The sequence below is a fragment of the Aotus nancymaae genome, unplaced genomic scaffold (genome assembly GCF_030222135.1).
Source record: "Aotus nancymaae isolate 86718 unplaced genomic scaffold, 86718_ANA_hifiasm-v0.15.2.pri h1tg000002l, whole genome shotgun sequence".
Taxonomy (NCBI): Eukaryota; Metazoa; Chordata; class Mammalia; order Primates; family Aotidae; genus Aotus; species Aotus nancymaae.
The window spans coordinates 49,985,751-49,998,479 of NW_026988413.1; the positions used below are offsets into that span (position 1 = coordinate 49,985,751).

Here is a 12,729-nt window from a genome sequence, read left to right on the forward strand (position 1 = left end):
CAAAACAAAACAAGAGACGGTGTTGCAGAAGTCACACTGTGGGTGAAGGAAGTTTGGAATCTCCCCAATTCCCAAACTTCCAGACAGAAAATATATATTTTTCTATATTTATGTATATATTTTGTACTGTAAGAATATGAGTGTTTAAAGGCAGATGAAACAAACTACAGAAATTATGAAACACAAAACAGGATTCTGTTAGATTTGTGGTAAAAATATCAAATATTTTCATAAATAGGAAATAAAAACAAAGGAAATAAAATTGATAAAACTATTATTAATCTCAGGGAAAAATCTGCCACTATCACATTCAAGTAATCAGTGTCTTTCCAACAATTTTAGTCATGCTATTCTTATACCTAGAAATGCACTCAGATTAACACCAAATAACTCATTTCTTACCATACAGTCTTTTTTAAAATTTTTTATTTATTTATTTTTAGATGGAGTATCGCTCTGTTGCCAGGCTGGAGTGCAGTGGCATGATCTCAGATCACTGCAACTTCCATCTCCTGGGTTCAAGCGATTCTCCTGCTTCAGCCTCCCGAGTAGCTGAGACTACAGGTGCATGTCACCATGCCCAGCTATTTTTTTGTATTTTTAGTAGAGATGAGATTTCACTGTGTTGACCAGGATGGTCTCGATTTCCTGACCTTGTGATCCACCTACTTCAGCAAAAGTACTGGGATTACAGGCATCAGCCACTGTGTCCAGCCACCATACAGTCTTTATCTGGGTATGTATTTCTCTATCGTCTGGTAAAATGCAAAGAATGCCTTCTAAGCCAACAACCTTCTTTCAGTGATTTGGCCTTTTACTTTCTATATGGGCCTTGGCAAGACACTGTCACTCTTTAAGCCTCGGCTTCTTTATCTGTAAAATGAGAGTCCAAGTTCATTATTCCTTTTCTGGAATCTTAGGACCAGAAGAGTTTTAGAATTCAGGATTATTTTTAGTATTTTGATTTCAGAAAGATAATATGATATATAAATACATATAATCAAAATGATATATAATATAATACATATATCTTTCTAAAATCAAAATTACCTTTCTAAAATCAAAATTCTAAAAATAGGGTTCTGTGTATATAAATATGTAAAAATATGTGCAAATACATATAAATGTTGTATAACAACCCCAGTAGGGTCTAGAACAGTACCCTATAATCAAACATATTAGTAACTCTTCAGTAAAACATGCAAACATTTACACTTAGTGGGATGAAGAAAGAATGTCAACTGGTCAGGTTTGTTACCAAAACTTGCATTTTTCAGAGCTTTTAGATGAGTGATGGTGAACCTGCCCTAACCCCAACTTTAGGAGTGTGTGTGTTCAGCAAAGAGTAGTTACTCCCGTCACTTTTACTTAAATTCATGGCAGATAATGTAGATCTCCTCTTTTATACAAATTGGAATGTGAATGAAGAAACTCTGCTCAATATACAACTGATTCCTACTGGATTTTATAGAAGACCGTGTGCTACTTTAAAAACAGTGGTTAAATTCACTCTTCAAGAAAATAGTATTCACAGGAGGGCATAAATGCCTCCTTGAATAATTTTAGATCTAGATATGTGACTCTGTTCTGAGATGATTGATAAGATCAGAATTATAGATTTAGAATAGGAAATGAGATTTCCATTACATACAGTTAAAATTAGTACCAAGACATTTTTAGCTTTTTCCCTTTTGCTCATAAGTCTTACTTGAGGGGATAAAATCAATCACTTCATTTGTTCAGCTAGTGTGGCTGAACTCTCTGAAGTGATTTATGTTTATGCTAAATTTTGCTTGCTAGTTTTTGCTCCATGTGACCTCAGCCCAACAGTTTTCAGCATGTGTTATGCCAGAATCAGAGTGAATTGTCTCCCAAGAAGTTTCACCAGTAATAAAGTACCAGAGTTTGTAAATTACTTAATCAGAAAGTAAATGGGTAAAAGCTTCAGGTTACCCTATGGTAATCTCACTGTCACTTTGTTAGGTTGTTTTTCTATTTGAGATGGAGTCTTGCTCTTGTCGCCCAGGCTGGAGTGCAGTGGCACCCAGGCTGGAGTGCAATGGCACAATCTTGGTTCACTGCAACCTCCACCTCCCAGGTTCAAGCAGTTCTCCTGCCTCAGCCTCCCAAGTAGCTGGGATCACAGGTACACGCCACCATGCCCGGCTAATTTTGTATTTTTAGTAGAGACAGGGTTTCACCATGTTGGCCAAGCTGGTCTCAAACTCCTGACCTCAGGTGATCCGCCCGTGTCAGCCTCCCAAAGTGCTGGGATTACAGGCGTGAGCCACCGCACCTGGCCACTTTGTTAGGTTCTAATATATCTTCCTAAATGGAAGAGAAAGGGTGGGCACAGTGCTGGAGTGTGTTTTGAATGAATGTCACGCATCGTGTCCTAGCAGAAGACTATTTTTTCCTTTAGAGAGCCTCATTTCTAGCATGTTTGCTTTAATGAAAGTATGGAGATATAAATCTCTAAGTATATGTTTTATGTTACATTTGGAAACAGTAATTTTTAGAAGTCCATTTCTTGCTGACAGCTGTTTGATCTTTTTTGTGATAAAATATACATAACATAAAATTTATCATTTTAACCATTTTTAAGTATAGTTCTCATTTTTATTTATTTTTAATTTTTCTTCATGTGGGGATTTTCTAATGAAAAGCAGAAAACCTGCTAGACAAATTCTAGAAGAGCGAGAACACTGAAGTGTATATTTCTGTAGCATTAAGTATATTCACATTGTGCCAGCATCACCACCATCTCTCTACAGAACTTTTCCTCTTCCCCAGCTGAAACTCTAGACCCATTTATAGTCACTCCAAACTCTCCATTCTTTCTCCCAGCCCCTGGCAAGCACCATTCTACTTTCTGTGTCTAGCATTTGACTATTCTAGGTAACTCATATCAATGGAATCATACAATACTTGTCCTTCTGTGACTGGCTTATTTCACTTGGCATAATGTCCTCAATGTAAGAATTTTCTTCCTTTTTAAGGCTGAGTAATTTTCCATTGTATGTGGAAAACATAAACCACAGTTTGCTTATCCATTCATCCTTTGATGGACACTTGGATTGTTTCTACCTTGTGGCTCTTGTGAATAATGCCATTGCTATGGACACAAGGGTAGACCATTTCCTGATCTTGAATTAGTATAGTTATCATTTGTGTGCTCAGAGGTGCTCATCTTAAAAAAAAAAATAAGTGTTAATATGTAAACCTGGCTATTTAAAATCTCAACAGAAGAAATTCAGCATAAATAGCCCTTTTAAATTTCAGATTTAACCATGAAACCCTCTGCCTATCTGTGAATTATTAAGGGAATTAATAATTATTAAGCCTCCACATGAAGGGAGCCTTGAAAGAGGGGTGCTTGGTCTTTTCCCTTGCTGAGGGACCATGCAAAGGCATTACCAGGTAGTTTTCTTATGGCACACGCTAAAGCCCTGTTCAAACTCAGAATCTAGGAAGTACCAGAAACAGTAATTTGTTTTCCTATTTAATTATTTTTGGGTCTCAAACTATTGCATTTATCATGTTGCCTTTTCCAATTAGATGGCCCTTTGAGTAACCACCAAATAACTGCTTATAAAACAGGAATAAGAATGATTTATGAAATAGGGAAAATCGTTATTTTCCAAGCTCATGATAGGTTGTGAAGATAATGGAAGCTATATCTGCTGAAGCATTTTGAACTGTAATGACCACAAAGGAAATAACCAATGTTTCTTTCCAATGTAAAATCAGATAAACCTGTAAGTACAGTATGGTTCCTGTCTAAGGAAACCTTGCTAAGATTTCCAGCACTTCCAAAACCTTTTATGTGACTAGAAAATTTCATTTACTCCTTGCTACTCCTAAAAGTGATAAAGGCTGGTCCCGTAGCTACAGGATGAAATAGTGTCTGTATCACATTTTTAGTTTTGATAGAAATTCTAACTTGCTTTGTACACAATTTCTTTTATGATTTGGGCATATAGGCATTTGATTATTTACCTTACTGATTAATGGAGTTTATTATTCAAGCATGTAACTAATTACAGTTTTATCTAGCTTTATATTCATTACCTTTTCAGTGTGTTTCTCCTATTGGATTGAATTGTGTCATATGCGAGTATGCAGCCTGTAGGGGCATGTCCCTACCCTCTTTTTTTTTAAATTGTACTTTAGATTCTGGGTTACATGAACAGATCATGCGAGATTGTTGCATAGGTACATTCATGGCAAGGTGGTTTGTTGCCACCATTTCCCCATCACCTATACCTGACATTTCCCCCCATGTTATCCCTCCCCTATCCTCCCCCTATCCTTCCCATAGCCCCCCCACAATGGACCCCAGTGTGTGATGCTCCTCTCTTTGTGTCCAAGTGTTCTCATTGTTCAACACCTGCCTATGAGTGAGAACATGTGGTGTATGATTTTCTGTTCTTGTATCAGTTTGCTGAGAATTATGGTTTCCAGGTTCATCCCTGTCCCTATAAAGGACACAAACTCAGTTTTTTTGTGGCTGCATAGTATTCCATGGTGTGTATGTGCCACATTTTCTTTGTCCAGTCTATCATTGATGGGCATTTAGGTTGGTTCCAAGTCTTTGCTATTGTAAACAGTGCTGCGATGAGCCTGTGTGTGCATGTGTCTTTATAATAGAATGATTTATAGTCCTTTGGGTATATACCCAGTAATGGGATTGCTGGGTCAAATGGAATTTCTATTTCTAGATCCTTGAGGAATCGCCACACTGTCTTCCACAATGGTTGAACTAGTTTACACTCCCACCAACAGTGTAAAAGTGATCCTATTTCTCCACATCCTCTCTAGCACCTGTCTCCAGATTTTTTAATGATTGCCATTCTAACTGGCATGAGATGGTATCTCAATGTGGTTTTGATTTGCTTTTCTCTAATGACTAGTGATGATGAGCATTTATTCATGTTTGTTGGCCAAATATATGTCTTCTTTTGTAAAGTGTCTGTTCATATCCTTCGCCCGCTTTTGAATGGGTTTGTTTGTTTTTTTCTTGTAAATCTGTTTTAGTTCTTTGTAGATTCAGGATATTAGCCCTTTGTCAGATGGGTAGATTGCAAAAATTCTTTCCCATTCTGTTGGTTGCCGGTTTACTCTAATTGTTTCTTTTGCTGTGCAGAAGCTCTGAAATTTAATTAGATCCCATTTGTCTATTTTGGCTTTTGTTGCCATTGCTTTTGGTGTTTTAATCATGAAGTCCTTGCCTATGTCTATGTCCTGAATGGTTTTGCCTAGGTTTTCTTCTTAGGTTTTTATGGTGTTAGGTCTTATATTTAAGTCCTTAATGCATCTGGAGTTAATTTTAGTGTAAGGTGTCAGGAAGGGTCCAGTTTCTGCTTTCTGTACATTGCTAGCCAATTTTCCCAACACTATTTATTAAACAGGGGATTCTTTCCCCATTGCTTGTTCGTGTCACGTTTGTCAAAGATCAGATGGTTGTAGATGTGTGGTGTTGCTTCAGAGGCCTCTGTTCTGTTCCATTGGTCTATTTCTCTGTTTTGATACCAGTACCATGCTGTTTTGATTACTGTAGACTTGTAGTATAGCTTGAAGTCCTGCAGCGTGATGCTGCCAGCTTTGTTCTTTTTGCTTAGGATTGCCTTGGCTATGCAGACTCTTTTTTGGTTCCATATGAAGTTTAAAGTGGTTTTTTCCAGTTCTGTGAAGAAGGTCATTTGTAGTTTGATGGGGATAGCATTAAATCTGTAAATTACTTTGGACAGTATGGCCATTTTCTCACAATATTGATTTTTCCTAACCATGAGCATGGAATGTTTTTCCATCTGTTTGTGTCTTTCCTTATTTCCTTGAGCAGTGGTTTATAGTTCTCCTTGAAGAGGTCCTTTACCTCCCTTGTTAGTTGTATTCCTAGGTATTTTATTCTTGTAGCAGTTGTGAATGGGAGTTCACTCTTGATTTGGCTCTCTATTTGTTATTGGTGTATAGGAATGCTTGTGATTTTTGCACATTGATTTTGTATCCTGAGACTTTGCTGAAGTTGCTTATCATCTTAAGGAGATTTTGGGCTGAGATGATGGGGTCTTCTAAATGTACAATCATGTCATCTGCAAATAGAAACAATTTGACTTCTTCCTTTCCTAATTGAATACCCTTTATTTCTTCTTCTTGCCTGATTGCTCTGGCTAGAATTTCCGATACTATATGGAATAGGAATGGTAAGAGAGGGCATCCTTTTCTAGTGCCAGATTTCAAAGGGAATGATTCCAGTTTTTGCCCATTCAGTATGGTATTGGCAGTAGGTTTGTCATAAATAGCTTTCATTATTTTGTGATAGGTTCCGTTGATACCTATTGAGAGTTTTTAGCATAAAGCACTGTTGAATTTTGTCAAATGCCTTCTCTGCATCTGTTGAGATAATCATGTGGTTTTTGTCTTTGGTTCTATTTATGTGGTGGATTACGTTTATGGACTTGTGTATGTTGAACCAGCCTTGCATCCCCAGGGTGAAGCCTACTTGATCATGATGGATAAGCTTTTTGATGTGCTGTTGCAATTGGTTTGCCAGTATTTTATTGAAGATTTTTGCATCTATGTTCATCATGGATATTGGCCTGAAGTTTTCTTTTCTTGTTGAGTCTCTGCCAGGTTTTGGTATCAGGATGATGTTGGTCTTATAAAATGAGTTGGGGAGGAGTCCCTCTTTTTGGATCGTTTGGAATAGTTTCAGAATAATTGGTACCAGCTCCTCTTTGTACGTCTGGTAGAATTCAGCTGTGAACTCGTCTGGACCTGGACTGTTTTTGATTGGTAGGCTACTAATTGCTGCCTCAACTTCAGCCCTTGTTAGTGGTCTATTCAGGGTTTCAACTTCTTCCTGGTTTAGTTTTGGTAGGGTACAAGTGTCCATGAATTTATCCATTTCTTCCAGATTTACTGATTTACGTGCATAGAGTTGTTTGTAGTAATCTCTGATGGTAGTTTGTATTTCTATGAGATCGGTGGTGATATCCCCTTTATGGTTTTTTATTGCATCTATTTGATTCTTCTCTCTTTTCTTTTTTATTAATCTGGCTATCAGTCTGTCTGTTTTGTTCATCTTTTCAAAAAAACAGCTCCTGGATTTACTGATTTTTTGAAGGGTTTTTTGTGTGTCTGTCTCCTTCAGTTCTGCTCTGATCTTAGTTATTTCTTGTCTTCTGCTAGCTTTTGAGATTTTTTGATCTTGCTCCTCTAGCTGTTTCAATTTTGATGATTGGGTGTCAATTTTAGATCTTTCCTCGTTTGTGATGTGGGCATTTATTACTATAAATTTCCCTCTAGAAATTGCTTTAAATGTGTCCCTGAGATTCTGGTATGTTGTGTCTTTGTTCTCATTGGTTTCAAAAAACATCTTTATTTCTGCCTTTATTTCATTGTTTATCCAGTCAACATTCAGGAGCCGGTTGTTCAATTTCCATGAAGTTGTGTGGTTTTGAGTTAGTTTCTTAATCCTCAGATCTAATTTGGTTGCACTGTGGTCTGAGAGACTGTTTGTTATGATTTCCATTTTTTTGCATTTGCTGAGGAGTGATTTACTTCCAATTATGTGGTCAATTTTAGAGTAAGTGCAGTGTGGTGCTGAGAAGAATATATATTCTGTGGCTGTGGGGTGTAGAGTTCTGTAAATATCTATTAGGTCCACTTGTTCCAGTTCTGTGTTCAAGTCCTGTAGATCCTTGTTGATTTTCTGTCTTGTTGATCTGTCTAATGTTGACAGTGGAGTGTTAAAGTCTCCCACTATTATTGTGCAGGAGTCTAAGTCTCTTTGTAGGTCATTAAGAACTTACTTTATATATCTGAGTGCTCCTGTATTGGGTGAGTAACCAGGAGATGATGGGGAATTGTTGTCACTGTCACCCACATCTTTTAGGCACTTTCAGACACATGGAATAATTTGTGGGTTGTGTTTCTCTTGCACAGAGGCTGTGCCAGCCATCTCTGCACAGTTGAGGTGTTCGTTATGTGCTTCCAAGGCAAGAATAGTCTTTAGATTCTGACCCCCACTTACTCATTTACTGATGAATGTCTGGTGTTGCCCTTTCATAGGACTGCACACGACTGAGCAGACCCAGCCATGGACAGGATCCCCAATCTTGTAGCATCTACTGCTTCTTTTCCTGTCTGTAGAGAAATTCACAGCTTTCTGTTAGCATCTATTTCTAGTGTGACTTTAAGTTTTGTTTGTGGTGATTCTACAAAATCGAATACACTTCCTTTTTATTCATGTAAAAGCACTTTTTTGAAGAGAATACAATCTTTATCTCTTATGGCAAGAATGTTGTATTTACACTTTACAAATGCAGAGTAAACAGAAAACATTTCTCTTTAAAAGTGAAGAAATGTGTAAATGAATTTTACTTATTCAAGATATTAATGTAGAAATGGCTAAACATAAGCTTCAGTGTTTAAAAACCCTGTTGTGCACTCATTTATTCCATAAGACAAGGCAGCTGTGTGAGATAGCAGGGATTTAATTATCTGTATAGTTTTCTAGTTAAACAGCTAATATTTCTGTTAAAGTAGATTCTATGTATGAATATAATAACTGCCCTAGGGAAAATAATGTTATACCACGGAAGAACTGAGCCTTATCTGAAAATGAATAAATGGGATTCTTGTCCTATTTTACCCTCAAGCTTTTAATTAACAATTTGTAGAAAGCGGGTCACTTGACTGGAATTAGTATTCTCTTTTGAGGAGTCCTTTTTATATTCTGTCTGGGATTATATGTAAATGTATCTTTCCTTTCTAAAGAACCTGAACCTGATAAAATTTAAATGCAGTGTTCCAATTCAAATAAAGCATAAGGAATAAAACCATTTCCCTTTAAAAAATGTGTGAAATTTTAAGTGGGCTTTTTTGGGGTTTTCGTTTTTTCCTAAGTTACTTTTTAAAGTGGAATACCTTTATATGAACACATGTAATCAAACATTATTACTTATATTTACATTCTCTTTGGAAACCATGGAATTCTCAGGGCCCATAGCCAAGAGCCCAGGAACCCTGACTGAAAGCTTGTGGTTGCCTATTGAAGTAGCAATTCCTATTTTATTTTTTTATTTATTTTTTATTTTTTTTTAATTGCATTTTAGGTTTTGGGGTACATGTGAAGAACATGCAAGATTGTTGCATAGGTGCATACGTGGCAGTGTGATTTGCTGCCTTCCTCCCCTTCACCTATATTTGGCATTCCTCCCCGTGCTATCTCTCCCCCAACTCCCCACCCACCACTGTCCCTCCCCTATTTCCCCCCAACAGACCCCAGTGTATAGTGCTTCCCTCCCTCTGTCCATGTGTTCTCATTGTTCAACACCCATCTATGAGTGAGAACATGCGATGTTTGATTTTCTGTTCTTCTGTCAGTTTGCTGAGAATGATGGTTTCCAGGTTCATCCATGTCCCTGCAAAGGACGAGAACTCATCATTTTTGATGGCTGCATAGTATTCCATGGTGTATATGTGCCACATTTTCCCTGTCCAGTCTATCATCGATGGGCATTTGGGTTGGTTCCAGGTCTTTGCTATTGTAAACTGTGCTGCAATAAACATTCGTGTGTGTGTGTCCTTATAGTAGAACACTTTATAATCTTTTGGCTATATACCCAGCAATTGCTATTTTACATAGCCACAGCATGCCTTTTTGCCACAGCTGGCAACAACAAAATCAAAGGATTCTTGGGAGAAAATTCTCTGTAGTCCTGTCACACATTTTGCAAGCAGAGGCACTGGTTGCCCTTTGTTACAGACCTGATTTTTAAAATAACATCTGTGTAATAAATAGCCTTAGGTAACAGAAAGCATTTCCTTCTAGAGCATGGAGGGATGCTTACTGCTTATTATAAAAGATTCTGGTTCCCTGAGCTTAGAGTTTTCTCTCATTTAATGTAGTGTGCTATATGTGGGGGTGTCATGCAGCCCTCTTTATAATACTCTGCTGGAATAACTGGAGTTTTAGGAACCAGTTTAAGAAATTACTGATACTCTGGCTACTTCTATTGCTATATGGAATAAAGTCTTTGTCTTTGACCCAGTAGTTTTCCATCCTCTGCTCTATAAAACTGTAATAGGCTAACTTGTTAGCTTGTAAGTGGGATAAAATCTTAGACTCTTTATACTCATTAACAGGAACATCCTTTAAAAGACACATAAAGATGATAGCCCTTTCTTTTTCCTTTGTCCGCAATCCTATGTGAATGTGGTGGGCTTAGGGATAACATAGCCTGAAGTGTGGCGTATGGATCACATGGCGGGAGACCCATTCATCTGTGGCCTGCATCAGATGGCAGGAGACTCAGTTCTAAATATAGAAGCTGGTGTGAATCATAGGGAATGATTGATATTTCTCAGAAGGTAAGAGGTTGTCTCTTTATGACAGTTTTGGTTATCTAGAGACAGAGAAGATACTGGATCTGATTTGAACTCTATCTCTTTGGGCTCAGATTCCCCACCAAAAAAAACATCATTTAAATTTACCTAGAAAACACACACCTGTAGTAACCTGTGTGCAGTGTCTGATTACCTTTGGAGACAGAGCAGATGACCATAAGCCTCATCTGGGTATGAATAGCTCAGTTTAGCCATCATACCCAGGCTTTACCAGCCCAGGACTCTAAAACCTACATTGTTCTAATTGGTATGATAGCAACATTTCCTCATATCTGCCTTCCTACTATGGATACAACTTTAGGAAATGGTCCTGCTGGACCAGACAGAAATTTGACTCAAAATGGTTGAGGCCATGCCAGCCTGAATAGAAGAGCCAGCACACGGCTTCTGTGTTGTTATCTCACTGCTTTGAGAAGCATAAAGCCTCATCGAAAACAACGATGTCTGGGAAAGCTTACAAAGAACGAGTGGAATGGCACTTTTCATATGTGAGAAAATATTCGAAAACACATACAATACATTAATACTATGAAAAAAAATTATGAAAAACGATGAAAATTAGTTCATATGTAGGGGGTAGGAATATTTCAAATGATTTAAACAGTTCAGAGCTGTTCAAACTGCTGAATATTTCTAGCACTTTCATGACCACTGGCTTTCTCATTCACCAGTTTTCTTCTTCAACTTTCATTTAGCTGAATATCAATGGTGTATTTTATTATAAAAGGTATGACAAATAAGAAAGACATGATTAAAAGAGAACTTCTCTCATCAGGGTACAAATGTGCTAGTTAATTCTTAAAGACACTCTGTGCAGTTTTTTATGAATTCTGGAAGCATTTGTGAAACTTTATATTAACAAGCCATTATATGTTAGTAATACCTAACTCAGAGAACTCTTGTAAAGATCAAGTAAGATAATGTTTGCAAATTTCTTGGCACAGACAGCCTGGCACACAGTAAGTGCTTAATATGTGTTGACTATTTTAATAGGGAGGAAGCAGTTAAAACATGAGTGTTCTGCAATTTGGGAGTTTCCAGAAGGAAGCCAGATTTTCCTGTGTAATTTGGAAAGTATAAGATAGAGGTCAGGTGTGAAACTGGTTCCTAGGAGGTGATGAGAAACGCATGGAGGACTCTACCCAGTTAAACTGGGTCAGATCAGGATAGACCCCAACAAAGCTGTGCTGTGAAATTATCTATGTCTCACGGAGAAACATTGGGATCCATCTACAGGATGAACCACCATCACCATGAAATCAAGGGTGAAGATACCAGTATAGCCTTCCCCCAGGGGCAAGGATATTCCATTAGTCTGTATCCCAAAGCTCCAGGGTTTGTGCAGGATCCAGGAGAACTGCAAAGCACCAGTGACCTACAAATGATAAAGGGAGGGACAGCTGGGAATGTGCCCTGGGTATTGTCACACAGCTTTACTTTCTAAATGTGGCTCTGTCTCCTGAAGCCCTGTATGAGCCCAGGCTGCTGTGCACTTAGCTCTGAACATCTTTCAGAAGGTGGAGCTCTGAGCTGTTGGAGGTTCCACAGGTGCAACCATTGCCCTGGGAGCACTTGATGGACCTCCACATCCAGATGTCTCAGCTCCTCTTACACAAATGTAAGGACAACATCCATTTCCTATCCAGTTGGAGACCCCTGTTATTCATATACTGTTGGAGGGAAGAAGAGGTGTTGAGATTGTTGTGTTTTCCTTATACCTTAAAAAGAGAATAACTTTTTCTTTCTCTCAAAACACATGGAATTAGAAACCTAGACACTCAATGAGGTCAATGAATAGGACAGGATACAGGCTCTGATTTCTGGTTAGCAGAGGACAACCCAGGGAAAGAGAGTTATTATGTGTTTGTTACAGAAACAGAGAAATTGTCTTTGTTTTTAGTCTTAACTACCAAGTGGCCCACAAGAAGCAATGTATTGCCATTAGGAGACTAATAAAGATAAGTATTGTATAAATGATTGATGTGAGTTAAGATAAATGTTATATCAATAGGTATGAAGCATGAAGATGTTTCTGAAATTCCAGTTTGTTGGACCATTTTTAGAGTGATCATTTTAAGGAAAGTTAGAAGAATAGTCTGTGTTGTCGGTGAGATTCAGTGACCTTAAGGCCCTTGCGATTTCCCCATAGTCCCAGTTGTGCAGTATCTTTTTTAATTAAGCCAAAAACACATGTAACTCAGCTTGTAAAGAATATAAGCATAATTAGAAATAAAGTAATGCAGCATTAAATGTCTTCCTATATAAATGAAAAGAGGGCTTTACACACGAAGTAGAAAAGAAGATGCAGGCCAGGCG

At 37.8% G+C, this 12,729-nt stretch overlaps 1 protein-coding gene and 1 non-coding gene across 37 annotated transcripts in view; one reads left to right on the forward strand and one right to left on the reverse strand.

Annotated features, from left to right (window-relative positions):
• Positions 1-12,729, forward strand: part of NRCAM (neuronal cell adhesion molecule) — a 321,862-nt gene that overhangs the window by 183,030 nt on the left and 126,103 nt on the right. The gene's annotated exons all lie outside the window — the stretch shown is intronic.
• LOC135274380 (U7 small nuclear RNA) lies at positions 2,647-2,708 on the reverse strand. The gene has a single exon (XR_010342223.1). It is a non-coding gene; the product is annotated as a U7 small nuclear RNA (small nuclear RNA).